We start from the raw sequence: 22,668 nt of genomic DNA on the forward strand, positions 1-22,668 counted from the left end.
AAAGACCTAACTGGCTTTCTCATAATTAGTGGTGAAAATCATGATAGCTGTCCAGATTATCTGGAGTCTAGGGCAGAAGCAAAGCCAGACAAGCTTCGAGGAATGGCAATTCCACCTGTATAGGCTTCTGGAAATTCAAAGGGCTTTTCTAGTCACCCCACATTTTGGAAGCTGCTGAGAGAATCACCAGGTAAGTTATGCTCGGGCCCCCACAGAAAATTCCTATGGCCTTAAGAGAATAAAATAATCTTTTTATAGGTTTTGGATCACTCTGCAGAAGCTACTAGAGAGAACTGGAGCCCTGCCACTAAATTCTAGATACTTAAAGAAAACTCTCAAGTTCCCATCACCTCCATGTTCCACAAATGAAAACATTCTCTATTAAACTACCTGAAGGGTCAGAATATCTCTGTAAAAAAACCCTACTGGTCTCATCCTTAACCACTGCCAAAGTATTTCTCGTACATATATACATATATGTATATACACGCATATATACTTGTATACATACATGCATCCATGACTGAAGAGGGAACCAACAATAGTTAGCAGGTAAATTTAAAAGGCTTATAGCAGACGACCAAACAGTCACTAAAAAAAGCAGATAAAAGACCTGGATACGTAGTTAGGAGGCCCTCAGTTCATTCTGCTCCCTTTAGAAATTACACTTACTGAAATTAAATAATATGGAGCCAAAAAATGAAGAGAAGACAACAACAGTGGGATACAAATCATCAAACATATGATTAATTTTCCATGACCAGTAAAACAGAAAATGGTTTTCCAGAAATGCATCACTAAAAGAGATTGAAACCCTGCAATTCTGCTGCTTTGTTTGGGTTTTGGCTGCATATTTTCTATATTTTTTTTCTTGAAAAAACCATAAACTTAAAATGGAAGTGTCATTTTCTGCTCCACTGGAATGGCATTAAGCACCAAGCTGATACAATAAAGAACCAGTTTGGTGGCTTTTAATTCAATTGTACATTTTCTTTCACAAATGAGTTGGATGTCAGGTTCTCAGCTAGTGTAAATCAGCATAACATCCCAAATTCTACTGTGTGCAACACAGCTACACTGATTTATGCCAGCTCTGGCTCAATAGTTGGGATTTTACCACATCTTTTTTTTTTCTCCTGTTCCCATTTTTTCTTTCTTTATTTTAACGTCTAATACAAGCTGACTCTGAAATAGTAGTCCCTGCTTTCTCCAGCCCCAGTACCTGCTAAGAAGGAAGAGGAATGGAGAGACTGAAATAACTTTGACTTCTACAAACCACCCATGAGTCCTTTAGAAGAAACACTCCTCATTCTGGAATTCAAACGTAAGCCAGAGACATAATCAAACTGTGTCACTGGGGAAATTTCAGACTGCCAGTGAAATTACTTCCTCTGCTTAGGTCAGGATATTCCTGAGAGAGAACACACTATGACGGGATATAGATGTCCATGTCCCCCATGTAGCACAGTGCTGCTGCAGTGCCAACAATAACATGAAAAATCAGGCAGCAGGTGACTTTACAGAGGTGCTTTCTCTTCTGTTCTCCCACCACAGCTTCACAGGTCATGGAATGCTGGAATTGTTCCTATTAAATTGGAAAAAAATTCCCATTACCCTGGAGGAAATTTGATTTCCAAAGTTGTGAAGCCACCTAAGCCTGCTGTATTTTAGAAGATTCCACATGAGGATATCCATTGAATAAGGATATAGTCCATTTGCTTCAAATTCCTATTGCCTGTTTCACTAAGAAATGCTGCAAAGAGAACAGAGTTTCTTAAGCAGTGATGAGATACTCATCATTACTGACTGCTGTCAATAAAACTCTCTTTGGGAAATGCATCCCCATTTGGAAGAGCCCTCTCAACAAATTAGCTCCATGGAGCTCATCAGTGGAGCAGAATGAATGAGGCTTTTAAGAAATGCAGTTAGCTCTTCTCTGTCACCACTCTTTTACAAGCACTGTATACTGATTTACAGGCAAACCCTCAGATCCGAATGGAGACAGGGTTTTATTTATCTGTCATTTGCATTGGTGTTAATGCTGTCTTCTTTGCTTGCCTGTACCCTGGTGCTCCTTTATTATAGGCTGCTACAATTCTTCACTTTTACAGCTTAGTCGTGGGAACTGGCAAGGTGAACAGGTACGATGCTGGATGCTTTTAGTCTGTATGGGCTAGACTCCCAGCTAACTGGAATAGCTCAGAAGATTTCCTACAGTTGCATTCAACTACCAGAGCTGCTTATCTGGAGTGCATCTCCCTAATCCTTTCGCCATTCTTCTTCCCACTCATTAAACATAAGAATCTTCTGTTGCATTATGAAAACTATCAACTTCTGCCAATTATTAACTACCCTCTCAGTCCCTTTGTCTCCATAAATATTAACAAAAGCAAACATTTTCTAATAAGAAACATATCTCCAAAACAGTAACTAACTAAGCACTAGAGGATCTGTGGTCAGACTATTTTTATTCTTAAGTCAATGAGAATTCAGTCATTGTTTCACTGGAAACTACATCAAGGCCCAGTTCTCATAATATTAATTCCCAAAAGTAAAAATCAGCCTACTTTTGGGTTATCTGATATGTATCATTATCCAAAAGGGAGTATTTCTTTACAGGCAGCATTCTGACACTGGAGAAATCACTGTCGTATCCAGTGTCTACATCCTGTCATGTATACAGGTTTCCTTCAGGGTGTTGCAATAAACTAGAGCCATTAGATAATGCTAAATGTCCATCTGCCTAACTTTGGATAGCAGTATTTTTCTTTTCTATCTCATTTTGATGAAATGGCAGGATTGAGGAGCAGAGAGAGACTTCTGAGAAATGAGAGTTGAAGATACTGGCAGAAGATAATTGCAGAATAAAGAAGCCAAGTAGAATCACCAGTGAAAGGTGGTACTGTATGTCCTTTCTTCTGAATTCACAACATGCCACTGTATGCCTAATTATTTCTGACCACAAAGGGAAGATGGTGCAGTTACTCAGCTTGGGGTATCATCTCGTGTCTGTCTGTAACTTGGTAGGACTTAAAAAGGGTATCTAAGGAGTAGCTACAGAAAGAGACTTGCCTGTTCCTACAGTACCTACTCATTTGAATTACTGTTAAATCTCAATTATTTCTGCAGGCTTTTGATGATGAATGATTTATTTTAGGTATGTCACTAGAGATGATGGAATACAGTACAGCCTGTTTTCTTTTTTTAAAGAAAACCAGCGTGACCGATAAATGCTGTCTAAACAAGCCAAGCATGTCTGCTTATGAGAGGCTCCTGGTCTTACAGATACTCATCCCCACTGCTTTCATCTTAATCATGCTTGAGTCATCCAGAGTAAAGTACTGTTTACATTTCCAAAGATGCCTACATTACATTGGCAAATCATTCCGTCCTATTGTATTATTGCTAGGGAAGGACTGTTATTTCATTGTTAACTGTGCCCGCTCAGAGAGATGAATTTACATCCAATTCAATTCATGGCAAGCTAAAAAAGCACGCAAGTAATACCTAATATTCCCTGTTAAGGCTAGTCAGAAGAGACTATTCTTGTAAGCTGATGACATTTCATTCCTGTTACTTATGTTATTCATTGCCAATGCTCGTGGTTCTGTGCATGGGAATAAACAAGAGAGGAAGATCCAGATATTTTTCAAGTGACAAAATCCTCGAACCGTGTAAAATATATCACTCAAGGTGATAAAGCACTATGTTGCTTTACAAATTTCTTAAAGGACTTGAGGTATTCAGATTTCAAGCATGTGAGGAACCAGAGTAGGAGGTTAAACTACTCCAAGTTAAACTGGGGATTAAACTGCTGCAAGTATCATTGTGCTGCTGTATCAGTTAATTACATTAGAAGATCATTAGGGGAGGGAGCATTGCAAACTACCTACTATTCCTACATGTGGATCTACTAAAATTACAGCCCCATTACCTACTTCTGAAAGTGAGGCAATGTAGTTTGCACAGTAAGGTGCAAATAAAAATTTAATAGCAGTTACATAAATCATGCACAAACAGATTAAGCAAAGAGAGGACTGCATCATTTGTGGCACTTCTAAGAGGAAAAATAATGCCCCTAACAGAATGTTCTCTTAAAAGACAGATAAATTGAAATATATATCAATAACTCAGTATAAATAAAAAGACGCATTATAGACCCAGCATTAAAGATCAAACACAAACAATCCAAATATATTGAAATATACATAAAGGCATGGCTCTTTTTGTGCCAGTATCTCTGTGCTCCTAAGTCAGACAAGGTTTCTGGATACAGTAGTAACTTTTATGAGAACAAATAGCCAGAAAACACAGAAAAGCTTATAGTCACAGAGCCCTTCTTGTGCATTACTGGTCCGCAAGTCATCATGGCTATATCATCTGTGTCACTAAGAAATTTTGCTGTGCCTTCTGTCTTCACCCTCCACAATATTTGCCTAGTATGCAGACCAATGTGAATCCTTGTAACACCAGTGCCAAGAGCCCAAATCCTTTAGGCAGGCGAAAGGCTGGGAAACCTATCGTTGAGGGATCTTTGACATAGCAATTCAGTCTCCTTTCACTGCAACCGTCCATTCAAGCTGGTGTTCAAACACGGCACAGAGGATGGGGCAGTGACTGGCTTATTGCCCAGGGGCCTCAGCACGGATTAATGCAGCCCCCTTGATTCCAAGTTGTTGCAGCAGTGAAGAACTCTTCTACCAAACTGCCAGCAAAGAGGGCAAAATAAAGTTCCATAAACTTCCTTTAATAAATGTATAACATTCCCCTCTCTGAGGACAAAGCGCTGCATACTCTTGACTTTAATTGAACTATTTATACATGACCTTTTTGAACCCTCAACCCATTCTTCAGAAGAATGTTAATGATACATTTTTGGGAAAACAGGCTGAATTATGCATTATATACTACGATGGCCTCCAGCTCAATATAAATACAAACGCCACCAGATTTAAAGCTAGCATGGGGTATTGTCTCAGAAAAAAAATATCTTTTACCATTTACCAGGCTTTTCCTGGGAAGCGACCAAGATTTTTTTTAACTTCTTCAGACTTCTTGAGGAAATTACCAAAGGAGAAATTTAAGAATGCTGCAGAGTTTAATTTTTACCTGTTGCAAATGCTATGGAACTTCCTTCTATAAGGCCTTTGTGTAGATCTGTTTTCAAAACTTGAAAACAATTGTCACTTGGAAACAAACACGTGGCCATTCCAGGCTGAAAGCCTGGCGTCTCTGTGCTGTGCACAAGGAAATCCAGATGCCCACTCACTTTGTTCAACCACCTACTCCTGTCCTAAAGGCATGAGGCTGAGTGAGAGTCACGTTCAGGCGACTGGAGCCTAAGCTAATGGCCAGTGAAGTTGGCCGTTGCTCTCAGCGAATGCTGGATCAGAGCCCAGGTAAGAGAAAATGGTGATGTGCCAAAAGCTACCTATTACTTCAGATAAATAATGAACTCCGCTTAACTACATAGTTGCACATAATCAAAGTTCTGCCCTTACAGATATTTCTAATTAGTGAAATAAAACTTTCTGGACTGAAGTTCACCACACTCTTTCATGTTTCCACATCTTAAATGGAGGTTTTCCCTTTCAACAGAATACCTTTACTACAATAAAAAGGGAGTAGGGATGGTCTGTTCTGGAGGGAAGTTAGGGATCATGGGAGAGGCTTTCAGCCACAAAGGGCAGCCCAAAGAGAAGAGTGAGCAGAAGGCAGTAATACGTTACTAGTTCCAGGTCAAAAGCATTCAAGTTCATTTACTTATAACTGAAAAATAAAGAATTTTGAATGCTGCAGTTGATGGCAATACACATTCTCTCCACTTTGTGACCCACTGAGCAAGTTACATCCAGCACAGAAAACTGAAACGAATCTTAGCAAATTCAGTCCATCTTTTCCCAAACAACCCTGCCTGAGGATTGCTAACAAATTTAATTTAATCATTCTCCTCAACATTTTAATGCATTAAATATCTGAAAACCAAAGTGACACAATGATCAGTGCTGGCCTGCTTTTCAACACCCCATCTGTAGTCACGTTTTAATGTCCTAAAGTTATTGGATCGGTCAAAATTCTGGCTCAGTCCTAGCAGGAATTAGCCTGGGCTGGCTCTGGAGCTTTTGGGACTTAGATAAATACACCATGTCCTTCAGAGTGCATTAACTATTCAGCCTGTTAGATATTAAGATTGCTCATCCCCACTGAGAATACTATACAGGCAAACATAACTGATAAGAGACAAGAGCCATCACAGAACTGAGGGCAGAAGGGCATACAGGTCAATCAAGGAAACCAGATCTGGAAGACAAAAAACCACTTAGACACTACTGTGAATTGGGGAAGGGAAAAGAAAAGAAAACCAGATTAGAGATAGACAAGTATAATACAGAGATGAGTGAAAAGAAAATTAAAAAATGCAACGGTGATGAAAATTAACACGTGTAGAAAGAAGATAGAGACAAGAACAGCAAAAGCAAAAAAGACACACAAGAAATGACACGTGAAACATGAATGTAAATAAAGGCTATTTTTACTTTAGCAAAAGATGGTTTGCAATTCAGAAGTATCTTTTCACTGGGAGAAGTAAGACTGCCAACATTAACAGCTTTGGTCATTTAGGAAGAGATACTGTCAACAAATTATTCCTGAGTATCAAATACACCCCAAAGCCTTGTCTCACAAACTAAGGCACTTAACGCAAGATGCTACTAAAGATTCCCATTCCCAGCTACGTATTCCCAGAATGTCCTGCCACAGTCAGCGGCTACACTTTCCCTCAGGAACAGACAGGCTGAACATAGAGGCACAGGATGCACTATACCCACCCCAAGAAAAACACTCTCTCTTGTGAATTTAAATACTGAAACCTTAGGATAGCAAGATATCTGGCTAAGAATAGCCAGACTCAAGCACAGTATTTTGCTATTCCATTTGTCCGAGCTCATGAACCCCCTACCTTGTGGACTGGGGGAGAATAAAAGTGTGGAGAAAAAGAGATTAACTTTCCCCTATGAAAGCAGCTATTATAATGCAAATTTGCTGCCATATAGTTGTCTCTGCCAAGGGACCAGTGACATTTCCTCTTGCTTTCACAGTGCTGTGGTGACATGAGTTAATTACACAGCTCCTGTTAATTGTAGAGCATGCTGCTTTAACACCAAGATTTGCTAATATATTATGAGGAAAAAAAAAAATTTTTAAAAACCAAAACAAACCCCACAGCATTTCCATTTAAAGAAAAAGAAAACCAGGGAGAAACTATTTCCTGGGACCTTACAGCCCACAGCTGCCAGGGATTGAACTACTGTGCATTTCTTTATGACCATTACAGTGTCCTAAAGCTAAAAGCAGACTCTTGGTATTAATAATGTACAAGTGGAAGGAAGGAACTGGGCTAAGTAAGAACGAAGCGTGAAGGATGAGCAATGACGCACTGAGTAGAGATACTAATATTTGGATTTTTAGAGATGCGGATGTGTAAAATCATGTTGTTGCTTTGTTCTTAGTCAAATTCTCTTGCAACACTTTCAACCTCAATTCTTCTAAAATCAGGTTGCTCGCAAATTGATTTGAAACACTGTCATTATACACGTCTCCCCTGCAGATTTTAAAGTTTCAAGAAACATATCAGTCCTTGTCTGAATATTTATTTCAGTGTTGCACTGCATGAGGAAGCGCTCGCTCAGATTTGTGATGGATGGGGGATTTCCTTCACTGTGCAATACTACAAGGTGCCTTTGTAGGCAGAACCAGTCCAGATATTGGAGAAGGCACCTTCACAGTTAGCTTGTGGTTTCCCTTTCTAATAACACATATATCACCATATGTGTCTATCAGCAATTGCCCCAACACGAAAGCAGGGAAAATCCTGATGTGATGCTACAGTCAAATGAGGATTCATTCCCTGATGGCCTCTCACATGACTGCAGACTATCACCATGGATGGACATCTTCTACCTTCTTTACTACCTTCTTCTACCTTCTACACTCCTTCAAAGCAGGAGTATACTGAGCTCTTCAGAGTACAGCTGTTGCATAGTTTATCAGGTAGATGATTTTAAGACTTTTAAGTCGTCAATTTAAGGCACACAGCAATTGGGCTTTACTGAAAATCAATAGTAATGTATTTCATTGCAAAAACATACCTAAGCACTGCAACAAAATTACCTTATTTTCCACTCTGCACCCCAAAGTGTTCAAACAAATCCATATTTCAAAATTATTCTTAACATCAATTAATCATTCATGTAACTGAACTGACATGGCTTTACCCAGTTTGGACAGGTACTGCTTGTGAAGTCAAACCTACCTGTTACCTTAACTGTTGCTTATTCTGAGGCATTACACAGATTTATATGGTTTAGCCTTTCAAAGCTGTATTAAAACAAAAGCCAATTACTAAACCTCATTATCTGGAGTCATTTAAGACAATTAATGGCTTTTGTTCCAAGTGCCAGATCAGCATAGTTCTCTCAACGGAACAGGGTAAGTTTTGCACTCTTCTTTCATGCAACACTCAGGGAGGTAACAGCTCCATTAAGTCTTTTTGATTTTGGTTCATTAGCTGTCTAAAGAATACCCTAAACTAAAAGTTTGCCACAGTGATTAATTCCAATGCCACAGATAACAAAGGCTAATCTACTCTAGAGAGACAAATCATGCAACGAGTTTTCACCACCAGCTTCTGCTGTTCCACAAAAGAGAAAATATCCCATGGGTTCCCATTATCCGGGAACCTCTCTCGGAGGAGCTATTCCCATGCTAAGACAAAAAGAGGCAACAAAGCACCCTCAGCTGCCCTGCAGACTCTTTTTGTGCCAGGCAGGATTTGGTATGAGCACTAAACTACAGATATGAGCAGCACTATGTTTTCCATCCTTGCACGTGTGTTGCATTCATAGGTATACAAAGACGAGGATCATCATGTTTTGTTCATCCAAAAAAACTGTCTTGCCAATGCAAAAAAACCAGAAAATATGGCTGAAATTTGCATCTTGACTAAAATTGTGACTATTTTTCAGATACCTTTTTTTTTTTTTTAGTTCTGGAGAAATATTCTATTCCAGATGTTTCTGTTCTAACCTTGATAGCCTCACTCTATGTAGCACGTCTATTTTGAGAGTCTCTAAGATGCTGGTCTCTTCGCATACAAGAAATTGCAAGGTGCTTCTTGGAATAGGGGGGACTGGAAAACATTTTCATAATTAGAGCCAGCAACCTCATGAAAACTCCCTGGAGTATCTACAATAGCTAATATCATTATCCTGTCACTGAAAACTCATCTATCCTTCCTACTTAGAAAATCAATAGGGTGTTCATGCCATTTTTCTCCTATGAGAAATCTCTACCTATTATAAATTTCTATATGAGGCAGGGATGTTTTTTCCAGTAATTGATGGTCTGTGTAATGTGGCACAAGAAGAAGGGAAAAATTCATTTTCCATCAAGTGTGATTCATTATTCTTATGTATCTAATAATCAAATTTCCCCTTCAAAGCCTTCTTAAAGCTGAGTGACTCACACAGTAATTGTACCAAATGGAAAAGAAGACAAGTTAAGTAGAAAACTTTTACCTCTTTGCCTCCATTTTGGGGCATTTCAAAGAAAGCATAGAAGCAGGTTTGACAAGTGCTGTATAATTTCCATTGTCTACCAGTCTCTTGGGACACCCAAAACTTATTGAAATGGAAAAGGCTCTGTGGTAACTCTGTAGACAGAACTGCAATCTATGTTCAGGACATGAGGAGACAAACTTCGGGGGAGAATTTTCCATAATAAAGTTTTTCAGTAGAGTGAGCTCCAGAGAGAGAATTTCCAACCCAATGCAGAGCAAATGGTGCAGCGGAGGCTGAGGGAGCACCCCTCTCACACAGCCTTTTGGATGTATAGCATGAAGTTAGACTTCTAAAACACAATCACCTTGTGGCCAGGGTGGTCCTCCTGTCCCTACGGGCAGTGAGTCTCTCTCCAGTGCAATTTCCTCCAAAGGTCTTGTGTGTCCGCTAGACAAAACTGGACTGTCCATAGTTTAAAAATTTGTTTTGTTTCTTGAGGAGACAGATAAAATGCCACTTAGACTACCTCATTAACATTACCAATAATGGTATTATTTGATTTAGCCTTTGATTAAATCCCTGGAGAAAAGGCAGCACAAGACACCCACTATTTTTCTTAATGAATATTTGACGGTTTTAATTCCAAACAGGAGCTGTGGCTGACCTGGCTGAAAGCAACTGTGAAACAGCATTCTGTTCAACAGTGTCTTCCTTAATTTTCCTTTCTTCTGTTTAAAATTAGTGAATCTTCTCAGAGGCAGGTCTCCTCACGAAGGCAGGAGGGACCACGGGAGGAGTGGGGCAGGACTTGCAGGCAGAACTCAGCGGGGCTGCGTTAGCGCCGTGCAGAGCTATCACTTGACGTGCCGCAGCAGTCAGGCCGTTCGGAAACTCTGCACAAATGCGCCGACCCCATCACTCTGCGTCACTCACCGCCTACTGTCAGATCTCTTTTCCTCTAAAGCCAAACGGCGTGGAGAGAGAAGTGAAAAATGTGAGACTGGATTACCCAAATGCAGCACACCTGGTAGACGAGACACTCGCCTGAGAAGTAACACCTGCGCAGGACTTACTGTAACCCGTATTCTCAGCCCGGTTGTTGACCCAGTCAGGTAACTGTATTGGCTCCAACTTGAAAATTCCAAGCTGTGACTGGGAGCTCCCATGTTTAGGTTCAGCCTGGAACCTCTGAAAGTAAATGCCCATTTACCTGTCTGAATTCTCCAGGTGGACATTAAGGAGCTGAAGAGTGCACCCCCACACTTCAGTAAACAACTGTAGGGAAATATTCTGCAAGTCATGCTGTATCAAACGATAGCTTGATTGCAGATACCAGGATGCAGAAAACAGCTTTAAAAAAAAAAAAAAAAAAGTATTTCTCTTTGTGATTAACAGGCTATGTCTTGGTTTTTGCACTGGTTTTTGTGCACCTCCCTGTAATGAAAGACGCTGAGCTAAAGGGAGGGCATGCCAGCAGCACGGCCGGTCAGCAGCGCTGCCCTTCCCTTCCCTTCCCCTGCATCCTGCAGATCGGGGTCTCAAAACAGGCAGGTAATGACTGACGATCCTCTTTGTAAGTTCCCCCCTTGACTCTGACTTGACCTATGGGAACTCTGAGTTCCTCAAAAATCAGGCCAAGGTGGCTCAAATCGAATGTCTGCAATTAGAAACAGGTTTTGAAAGTTTGGTCAGGCAGGCAGTGAGTCACCGAGGTGAGAGTAACCTCAGGAGCTTGGCTTTCCATTCTCCAAGGGGTGGTAAGGCCTGAGCACTGAGCAAACCCGGAGATCATTGCCTGTACTCGTTTCCGAACACGACTGAACACTACTTCACCACAGCACCCAGGGACCAGAGAAGGCCATGCTGCAAAAACAGTCTGTCAAAATGCTGTGGGTTTCTTGCATCTGCTTGTTCCTTTTCTGTTCACATTAGAATACCTAGGACTAGTAACCATGGCTATGCTAATCCTCAGAGACTGGTGGTTAATGATGATAATCACTGCATGGGGATTTTTTTCTGCTGTTCTTTAAAATTACCCACTCAGACCACCCTGGAAAAATTGTCTCTGAAGCTAAAACCTGCCACGTTTTCTCTTAATGCAGTAGCAGAACTTTCTGGAATTTTGGGGTCAGGGAACATCAGCAAAAAAGATTCAGCAACCAGAGGACCTCACATCTACTCCCAGGTTTCCCTACACACATGGTTAGGGACTAGCTTCCCACCTGGCCCTTAGGGAAGCGCAACAGGAAAGTGATCTCTAAGCGTGCGACACATGGAGCTGATTCCCCTCTCAACACACACATCTGAATGAGCAACTGCTTCAGCAGAAAAATCCAGAAGAAAACTTTGAGAATGGCAGAATACCAAAATCAATACAGCGATACATTCAAAGCGCGCTCTGGTACAGAAAGCTCAAAGAGGGAACGCAAAATTACTGTGGAGGACTACTTAACTTAATGCTTTTCAAAATGCCACTTGGCTCAGAAACAGAGAGATCTGGAACCTGCTAAGTGTGTTTAAGTGCTTGGAATTGTGGCATTTAAATGACCAACAAAACCCTTAATGCTCATTATTCAAAGCACAAAATACCACTGAGAGAAGGGGAGCTGACTTTCTGGCTAGAAGTGCCCATTAGAGAGATGCACTTAGGGATATATAATACGAGAGCAACATGGAATTTGCAATAGTTTGGCTTCTGCTCCCAGCTTCATGGCTGGCTTGCCTGCGAGTCTTTCAATGCAGTGTTTTGGGGCTTGGGTTCCCTGCCTGTGCTTTGGGAAGAGACCTAAGTAACATTTTGTGTGCAGAAGCAGAAGACATTTTTGCACTCATTTGTAGCCCGACAGTTGCTTTCTTCACTTACATGTAGCACCTTCCCAAGACACCAACAACGTGAACCGTCCTGGCCTTCGCCAAGGGCTGTTTCTGGTACTGTCATCCTCCCAACCAAAAAGCCATTACAGAAAACAGTCCATCATGTCCAAAGAAAGGTATTTCATTTAGTGCTTTCCAGCAGACCTGATCACGGTTCAGCCTGTCCCAGGACAGCACGGTAGTCTGAGCCATGGTGGCTCATGAAGAGGACTTCCCTGCTTTCATTACATAAAAGGGTTGGAAAATGAAGTAGAGCATGAGAGGGTATGCAAAGGTAATTGGGACAAAAAACTAACACAGCTTCGCAGCCTTAAAAACTCCCTACAGTAGAAAAAGTGAAGACTACATAGAACCTACTGTGTTGGGTTTGTGTCTCCCTGCATCTGGCCACCATCTCCCTATTTTCTTTGTTACTTTTAAAAAAGAAAAATAGCTCCTCAAAGGAGGTTCCTCTGAACTCCTGCAGCATGAGGAATGGGTCCCTTGAAAAGCTCTTTTTTATATTACGCAATTAATATTTCACATGGTGAAGAGCTGCCACTGAGCAGAAAGATCCCAAACTTTGAAAATAGGAAACATCATCAGTCAGGGGAATTAAGGAAAACCATCTGAGCCTGTTAAGGCACTGCTGCCTGAAGGAAACTGCGTGACGCCCAAGCACATGCTACAGCTTGCCAGCAAAGCCAAGCCCAGAGCTGATAACAGCAGCAGAAGCCAAAGGCAGGAGATGCCAATGGGTCTGTGAGCTTGACGTGGTATCAAGAGATGTTACCATTTTGTAGCCGTATTAAAAAACATATTTGGCTGACATGCAGTGGGGCAAGATTTGTTTATTTCTGCATGAATGCATCAATAAAGAAATATTGCATTTACCCTTTCCCAAAAGCATTCACAATTTTCCCAGTGAAGCATAACACTAAAAAAAAATCTGTTTTTCAAAACCCAGACCCTAGCTCTTTGCCCTGAAGACATTTAATTTGTAGATTAAATAAATAAATCCAGTCGTCTTTAACCCAGGAGTTATGAACGTGGCTTTGTGAGGAAAATGCACCTCTTGAATTGGAAATATTATAATAGGTTTTTAGACTTCTCCGAAGTGGTGGTTTCCTTTTGCTGAGGAGTCAGACTCCTGAGGAAACTACTCCAGGTTCGTTGCTCATGAAGTACACTCGCTTGGATAATTAGCTAAATGCCACAGAGTCATTATCCTTTCCCTAAAGCTGTCTTTTTTCTGTAGGAGTTTTCCCAAGTTAATTTAATATTGTCAGTTTTCCCAAGTTAATTTAATACTGCCAAATAGGTAAATCCTTCCGAGATTAGTTAGTCTCAAACCAGAGCTAGAAATCCGCGAGGCAGATGACTTGTAGTGGTTTTTGCTGAGATTTTAAGTATATTGCTCTTCCTGGTTTTCAAAATAAGGGAACATTTTTAATCCTATGCTTGATTACTCCTATGAGGCAAAGCAAAAAAGGAAGGCATGAGGACATTATTTAGAAAAACAAAGCGCGCTCTGCCCCATCTGCCAGGCCCACTGCTGTCAATGCTGCGAGAAAATGCCGACTGCATCAATGTTAAGTCAAGGGAACTGAGTGCCACAAAATGCCGCAGACATTTTTCCCGTATTGAAGTTTTGGGAAATGCAGGCGAATACTACAGAGGCAGCAATGCTAGATAAGCATCACTGAGGAAAAATTACAAGTAAACATGTAGCACAGAAATTCAAATGAATAATTAAAGCACAGCCTTCTGATTTCCAGTGAGCTGCCTGGCTATTTGAAAACAAGCCCCTGAGGAGGGGTTAAGGAGAGGCCTCTTCAATGAAGTGGCCCAGGATGTTCTCAGGGACTAGAGAACCTCCCCGACACACAGAGCCAAGCTTGCCTTCAGCTGGGCTGCAAAGAGGAAACAGAATTTTTATCCTGCAGTTTCACACTTATTTCATATGGAGCCAAGCAATTTCTGCCAAATCCTGGCCAATAAGATCGAATACACAGAAAAAAGAAAGCAAAATCAAGAAATAAAATGAAACAAGCCTGCGATTCTTTGCTGACAATCATTAATCGTATCATTTTCTTTCTGTGTAGACCACTGTTTCTTCCTCTGGTTTGCTCTGAGCAGACAGAAATTTCTTCACCATGGTTATACTCCCTTTCTTTGAAATGTTTATCACCAGGAGCACTCCACAGAGCTGACAGGGAAAGCAGAGAGGCTCTGCTAGCAGATGGGCTCATTAAGATTTTTTGCTTGAGGCCAGCATCAGTGGAAACCAAAGTGCTCTTCATACACCAGATTAGCTGATGTGGTCGCATGGCTCCAAAGGACTGAATTATTTGTGCCTCCATCTCTTTAGGGCACACCTGCGGTTTGTCAGTTCATTTCCCTAACACACCAGCTTCCAGCTCACAAGGCCATTTTTACTTTCTTTCACTCCGCAGCAGTTCTAAGGCCTCTTTTGCTTTCATTTCTGTGATGAGCATCCCCTTGCTTGTGTCCATTGCAGCTCCTTCCTCTTCGACTCGTAAATTATTCATTCTGGCTGTCATCTAGCTCAATTTAGTTACAATTTGCAATGTCATTTTAAAAAAGCAGAGTAGATCTATCCTCCTATCCCATCCCATCTGCATTGGGAATGGCCTCAGAAGGGAGAAGGAACCAGAGTGCAAAACTTCTGTTTATGTCTCTTCTGCTGGGAGCAAAGAACAGCACCCATTTCTGAAGAGTCCAGCAGAAATTGCCACTATTCCTTATATAATCTAATTGCATGGTAAACAACGATGGGCCAAATGCATAACAAATGCTGATGGGCAAAAACTCTGGTCGAAGTCCCGGCTGACACGCAACAATGTATTTTTTTTCTCAGTAAATCATTTTGCAAAGCTTTTCCTAAAATTAGATTTCTCTGTAGCTCAGCTGAAAAGAAGGGAAGAAAGTCCAAGGAAGCAGTTGATGGACAAACAGATTTGAAGGAGAAGGGGGCATGATCAGGAGATACAGTCACTTATGACATTTAAAGGAAGAATGAAAAGTAACTTGAACCTCGAAGGAAAATAAACCTGTTAAAGAAAAGGAAAAGGTGCCACTGCCACAGCTCTATTGCAAGAATAAAGTCCGCAATTGATTTCTGTACCGCCTCTGTGGTCAAGGCACGGGGGCTCGTGGAGGGCTGCCCGTCCCTTTCGCTTCGGGGCAGTGCTGCCTCTGCACGACCGAACTCCGCTTTCAAAGGGAGCCCCAAGAAGCTGAAATCTGTATCCAAAGAAGTTGCCACGTGCCATCTGCCAGGCCCAGGCAAGGGACAAGGCAGGCTCTCCCTGGGCAAGGTCCCTTCGCAGGAGGGATGCTGCCCGGGCGGCACAGCCGGTGGGAGGAGCGGCGCAGGGAGGCCCGGCCTCGTGGTGACGGGTTAGGGTGTCCTGTCCCCCGAGCCCCGCAGACACAGAAATCCGAGTTGACCTTCTGTTCACCTTCGCTTCTCTCCGTGTCTTCGAAAAGGCACGTGCCCTATTTTTGCCTGCTTTTCCTAGATTTTCCAAATGCGTGTTAAATTCCTACAGGTACGGCCGTTTTCAACCCCATCCTGACAGACTCAGCTCCCCCAGTGTGCTACCAGGGAACCAGAGAGCCACGGCCCTCCTTCTCCCCTTAGAGGAAGAACTAAGAAAGAGGCTGGAACCAGTTCAGTGCCGAAGGGCTCGAGGTCTAACTCTGCTCCCTCATCGCATGCCATGCAGGACCTCGCCCCAGGCACAGCACCTTTCATTCGGGGGGCCTGCCGGGCCGGAGGTGCTCCGCGCCAGAGCTGCAGGTAGCGGTACTCACTGTTCCGAGCAAACACAACGGCACGGCCAGAGTCTGTGTCATCAAGCACACGTGCTGCACCTTATGTAACTTCATTTCTGACTCACGATTCAAAGAGTAAAACAGTAGGATTTATTATAACCCACCTTCTCATGCCAGAAAAAGGTACCTGATAGAATATATATTTGAAAAACCAAAATTCACTTCTTGTATTTTTTTCTTCTTCCTCCAGCTCTCCTTCCCCTTTCCCCACTTCTCACTTTCTCGTGATGCTGAGCCACAGACTCTCCAGGCAGTTTCCCAGCTAACCTGTGCTTAAGATGGACTCCAAGGAGCAGATTTCCAGCCCAGGGTAATTAGCCTTCCCTCTCCAGTGAATGGTGCCGGCAGCTCAGCAGCTAAGCCTTTCTGTGTAGCCATCAAGCACTTACCCAGACTATTATTTAAGCTGAGGGGTTTCATTAGATTTTGGTTGTTTGATTCAGCTCAAGAACTGCTCCAACGCTTTTTGCTCCAGTAGCGAAACCTTCAGGACAGCTCTACACCCAGTAACACACGCAAGTTATTGACTGCAGCTGCTGAATGGTTTTTAGGCTCATGCCCTGGGCAGCATCTCCCCCCTCTTTTTCTGAACCACAAAAATGGGATAATTTAGTTTCCTCTTTTGAGGTAAAGGGACATTGTCAGCCTAAAATAATTTCTTAATGGTCACTTTTTTCTGGACCCAGTGAAGAGAATAAGATTATGTTGAAAACTTCTGACGTTAAATGAAGGAGATAACAAATGATATTTTTCCCCCCAGGCTGTTTGCCTGGAATCTCCCCTGCATGAATGTTTTCAGCCAGGCACTTTCTCTATTTTGGCCCTTCACACAGCAATAAAAGGAAAAAATCTTCCAGTAAACTAGACTTCTATTATCCATTTTTACATAGATATTGTTTTCAATTTGTAAGCTACAACATTGTGAAAACCTGAAGCAAACAAGGATAGTCATCATTTTGATGAGGATTTTATAAAATGCTAATAAACATCATCTTTTGCACTTGCATCTTTTGTCTCAATGCTCAAAGTACCTAGCAAATAGAAATTAAGACTATTCCTAATCCTGTAAAAATAGCCTAATATTAAGCCGGTTTTCAAATTGACAAGATAGAACTAAAGGGACTGAAAGGTGTACCCCAAAACTCTGGTTCTCTTTTCTTTGCTTTCACCCTGATGTTCTATTTTTAGATTTCTAGTCTGGTCTGAAGCCACTTTCTAAAGTTGGATTAATTGCAGCTGCTAGAGTGTAGCATAATAATGGTGCTTTCTAATATAAAACTAATATGAGAATAACTTCTGGATATCTAATAAAAGGGACTTTACTAATGGTGTCACATGTGCAGAAACATGTCCCTTGCAAGGAAATCTGGGACTCCAGGGAGTGGCCAGAGCACTCCAGCTGTTGTTGTTGTTTTTCTGGTCACTTTGCAATACAATATGAAATACTGATGAAAAAACAGCATGCAGGGTACGTTGCCTCCATCTGCAGTACACAGATTGTGCATGTCTATCATGAGACAGGACTAAAAGCAGGTATAGAAAGAAATGAATGGAACTCACCAGCTCTTGCCAACCCAAACCTGCCAATGTTTGCCTAATTACTCATTTTGCTCATATTAAGAACATTTATAATGCTTTGCAATATGCCATCATATTTCCATATTCGGTATGTTATTTTGCCAAAGAAGAAAGGAGAAATCCAGAGAAAATCTACACATCTCAGGATCAGAATGGACTGAATGACATTTGGTAAAGAATTAGTAATGTGACTGTAACCTCTTCCAAATGGCTTCTTCCAATTAAGTTTAGGTCTCTTACTGTATTTTCCACCATCCTTCCGTGAGATTACTAATTCTTCTAGATTTCAACCTCATTTCTGTTTTCAGGCCATCACAACCATAAAAGCTCTGCTTCCTCAACCATGGAAGGTACCAAAACTGGATGTCCCCCCTGCAATGAGCAGGGACATCTTCAACTAGATCAGGTTGCTCAGAGCCTGTCCAACCTGACCTGGAATGTTTCCAGGGATGGGGCATCTACCACCTCTCTGGGCAACCTGTGCCAGCTCTCACCACCCTCATTGTGAAACATTTCTTCCTTAGATCTAGACTAAATCTACCCTCTTTTAGTTTAAAACCATTGCCTCTTGTCTTACTGCAACAGGCCCTGCTAAAAAGTCTGTCCCCAAATAATGGCTATGTCTGTATACTACTGAGAATTATACTGATCTTGGGTGAACTACAAGTATGAACAATAACAGCAACCAAAAATATGAAATGTTAGATTAAGACCAATTCCTAGAATTTGAGTGGTCTGATTCCTCACTCAGTGTACTGATACAAGCAGAATTTTTTTCCATGGAAGGAACAATAAAATGCAGGTTTGTCCAATATTTTCAAATGCTTATTCCATTTATAACTGTGTGGCAATCTAAACTCATGCAAGTTAGATGAAAACCAACTAGTTAAATAAGCAAATTATCAACATATTTTGATGGTAAAATGTTTCTCAGAAGGACAGTAAGAAGCAGGCACAGATTAGGATTTTTGAAAATTCCTTAAAATTTGAGAGGATTAAATTAAGGCACTTTAAAAACTTCTAATTTGAGGAACAGAGTACATCTTCAGTAGGATTCTTTGGAACGTCTTAGATAAAGCGCCCAATAAAAGAGGATTTATAAAATATCACTGAGAGCTGGTTTAGAAGAAAAGCAGGGGGGTTTGCTCGTGGTAGAACATTTACTGATAGAAAAGGAAAAGCCAAAAACCAACTATCATGACACAACCTCTCTAACAACAACAACAACAAAATCCTTCAACAGAAATTTAGCATGGATCTGAACAAACCTGACACTGTGAAAGATGGAGAGAACATCTAAACGCTACATCAGGTGTGCTACAGAGCACCCTGAACAACTGCCTACTCCTTCAGAAACCCCGTGTGGTGCCACAGGACTATGCCCTGTAAAGATGCTCATTTTCATCCAAGACAGCAGTAAAACCCTATTACACAGCTTGGCAGACTAATTAGCTGGAGTACTGTGCTGAAGAACAATATTGCTTTGGTGTTACTTCACTAGCTCACTTGAAGCTCTCTCCACTGCACAATACAGACGTGCTCTTCACAGGAAAATGTTAGCTCCATTTACTCGGTGACAAAACCCCCTGCTGACTCAGTTTGTCCCTCAACCTTTATATTAAATTCCTATCTTCAGCTTTTTGGAGCTAAATATACTGCTGTATACTGATTGCTGTAAGTAGCAGCTGAATCTAATGAGGTCTGTATCCAAAATCATAAAAGAATTCAGATAAAATGTCACGTCCATATTTATTTGAAATGTTAAAATTTTTCAGTCTTCTTAGGCACAATTAAAATTTGTGTTCTGTATATGCTTTTCCCCTCTGGAAAAATAATGATCTATCATTTTAAAGGCATCAAAGCATGTTTGTACAATTGGCATCTGACAGATTTCATTAAAGTTGGGTTTCTTTGAAAAGTGGTTATCTAGAATTCTGTTTAATGTAGGACTCCCTCTGTACGTTTTATCTGTGTAGGCAGTGAGCATGCCTATGTTTTCCCTCTTTTCCGACAGTGAATCTGTTTCTGGTATTAAAGAGCAATACATTGAAGCGAGTAGAAATTACTCTAATTTTGTATGTTAATTTAACGTATGCAATACATATTATACAATATATGCGTGCATGTGAATTATATGGATTTTGTATTTAATTGAGTTAGTTAGTGTCTATCTTACTGCTGGTTTCACAGAGCTGGCTTAATACCTGAAAAGGAGATTTGTTCTTCAGAACCCTGCCACCATCTATACCTTGAAGACTCTTCAGCTCTCTGTCCTAAAGCGCAACCACAGCAGCCTGCTCCCTCGCACCGCTGAGCCAGAACATCAGCCTACAGGTGGCCTGGATTTCTCTGCATACTCATCAGCAGGCTGATTCATATCAAAGAATGATGAATTGGGGGGGGGGGGGGGGTGGTGTCCCTACTACTACGAGAGAGAGTCAGGATGTTGCCCCACTCAAATCTGCATGTCTTGCTTACCAAGTGTATTGCAGTCATTAGCTAACCACAGTTCTACTAATTCCCATATTTGAGTGCTCTTTCTTTCCTTCAGTACTTCCTGAGGTAACTGTAATTACATTTCAAGGTTCATTGGCTGGGAAAGTCAAATGACATGATATGAAAAGAATAAGATTAAAATAAGTTTTCGACTCTAGATGTCAAATATACAAGATTGTACTGTGAATTGGCAGCAAATGAGACTGTCATTCTCTATGCTATAGTTAGCTACATACAGAAATTGTCCTTTCTATTCTATTGCTTCTTCCTTATAGCTACTGATTAAATTATTATGCTCTGGTCACTCACTATATTGAACAGTAGGAAAAGGGCATATCAAGATAAAGTATACCAGAACCTGAAGTAATTTCTACAAACATAAACCCAGATTTTCAAAAAAGCTTTCTTCCAATGGCCCTGAGGCAAACATTGCTCACAATCTGGAATCTTTTATTTACATTTATTGGTATCACTCAGAACTGTTATTAGTAGCAATATCTATTAATAATGATTAATAATTACCAATATAATTTTGATCATGGGATGTACAGCTATCTACTTGGGATCAAAAATACACTTGCATCTTTCAGGGAGTTGTCAGGGTTTTGCATGTGGATGACGCTATTGCAGTCACAGGGTAGTCACATAAATAAATACAAATATAATTGAGTATTTAATAAAATAAAAAAAATATATGCTACAAAAATACACTCTGATATGGAAACTGATGTTTTTTCCTGACAGTAGCTGGTTTTGTTTTTCCCCACCAAGGGAGGAGGCAGAGTTATGGTTTAGTCCATAACAGGGTTGAGAGAGAAGAATTTGTTTTGAATCAGGGGAAATAAATGATGAAGGAATGTAGAAGTGTCAGTATATTAATACATGACTTTCAATACCTACGGGGAAGGCACAGGCAGCTGCTGCGCTCAGTGTCTCCCCTTCTTCCAGTTCCGAGTGTAATTATAGATACCAGCAACAGATATTGCCAATAAGCTTAAAAGGAGAAAGGGAAGTGGTAGGAATAGAAATGCGGTGTCACATAGAAAAAAAGCACCAGGAGGAACAGCGGAAAATGCAGTGACTTTCTCTCCCCCAGACAGACGCGTGGCAGCAGCGCGTATCTCCCACTGCAGTGAAGCAGACGGTTGCAAAGGCTGTGACGGTACAAAGATCACAGAATATCCCGCAAAGCCATAGAAGGGAGGAAACCAGTAGCATTGCTTAACAGTCTGCTTATTTTACCGTCAAGTGGATTGCCAAGCAACTAAGCTATAACAAGTCCCATATTTAGGGGAAGAAGTGTTTGTCTTCTGTCTGTCCCTGCTTGCAAATGGCAAATGGAGGGCATTTCTAAGCCAGATAATTCGAGTACAGCATGTTCCCCGTGCCCCAAGCCCGTGCTGCTGACCAGCCGGTGTTAATCACAGCAACAGTTGACAGGCGCGCCTTGCCAGAGCCCAAGTTTATTATCATCATTATGACTTTTATTCTCTGCTGCTCAAAATAAAACGAAACAAAAAACCAAAAACAAAGAACCCTGCAGTTACTCGGGAATCTGAGATTCCCACATTACTTAACACAGCCAGATCTCTTTGGGATTACGTAAACGACAACCCGTGATGACAAAAAGAGCTTGATTTGGCTGTCTAAGCGTGTGCATCCAAAACTGTGAGATGCACAGCGTAGCTGATACACTGACACGAAGCACAGACAGAATACCCCCAGGGACCAACAGCCAGAGGCCAGGAGAAATACGTCTTAGGGCATCTGAAACAGCTCTAGATGCCTCATTTAGGCAACTGACCTGAGCTCCAAACGACCCCTTCATGTCTTGCATTCTTCAGCTGCATCACCCACCAATAAAAATGGGTTAGTATTGCTATTAAAAAGCACCTATATAAAAGTACAAATATATACAGTTTGTACATTTGGGAGCACATCTTAAATCACTCACAAAGACTGAAGATGTAGTATTCCTTCTGTATACAAGCAGATATTGAAGACTCTCACCCAAGAGAATCATCTTGTAAACACAATACTCAAGCCTGAAGAAAGATGTCGTTAGGGCAAACAACAGAAGACGCTTAAAGGATAACACTTCAACACTCCATGTAGCCGGGTACCTTTCCTGCTGCTGGAAAAGGATAATGCAGCATCAAAACAAACCTATAGGTTGAATACGTAAGAGGGGCAGAACGACCCCAACCTGGGCCATCGACACCTATGACATTATTTCAAGGATAAACCTAGTTGGTCAACCTCAGCACTACTATCCCACAGGAGATGAGGTAACGCCCTGAATGCTTTGGTAGATGTTTGTTAC

General features: G+C 41.3%; 1 protein-coding gene across 1 annotated transcript in view; it reads right to left on the bottom strand.

Moving 5' to 3' along the window:
* ST7 (suppression of tumorigenicity 7) overlaps positions 1–22,668 on the bottom strand; it is a gene marked incomplete at its 3' end in the record, with an annotated part of 156,923 nt that overhangs the window by 73,357 nt on the left and 60,898 nt on the right. The gene's annotated exons all lie outside the window — the stretch shown is intronic.

This window comes from Phaethon aethereus (assembly GCF_964289735.1).
Source record: "Phaethon aethereus genome assembly, chromosome: 1".
Lineage (NCBI taxonomy): Eukaryota > Metazoa > Chordata > Aves > Phaethontiformes > Phaethontidae > Phaethon > Phaethon aethereus.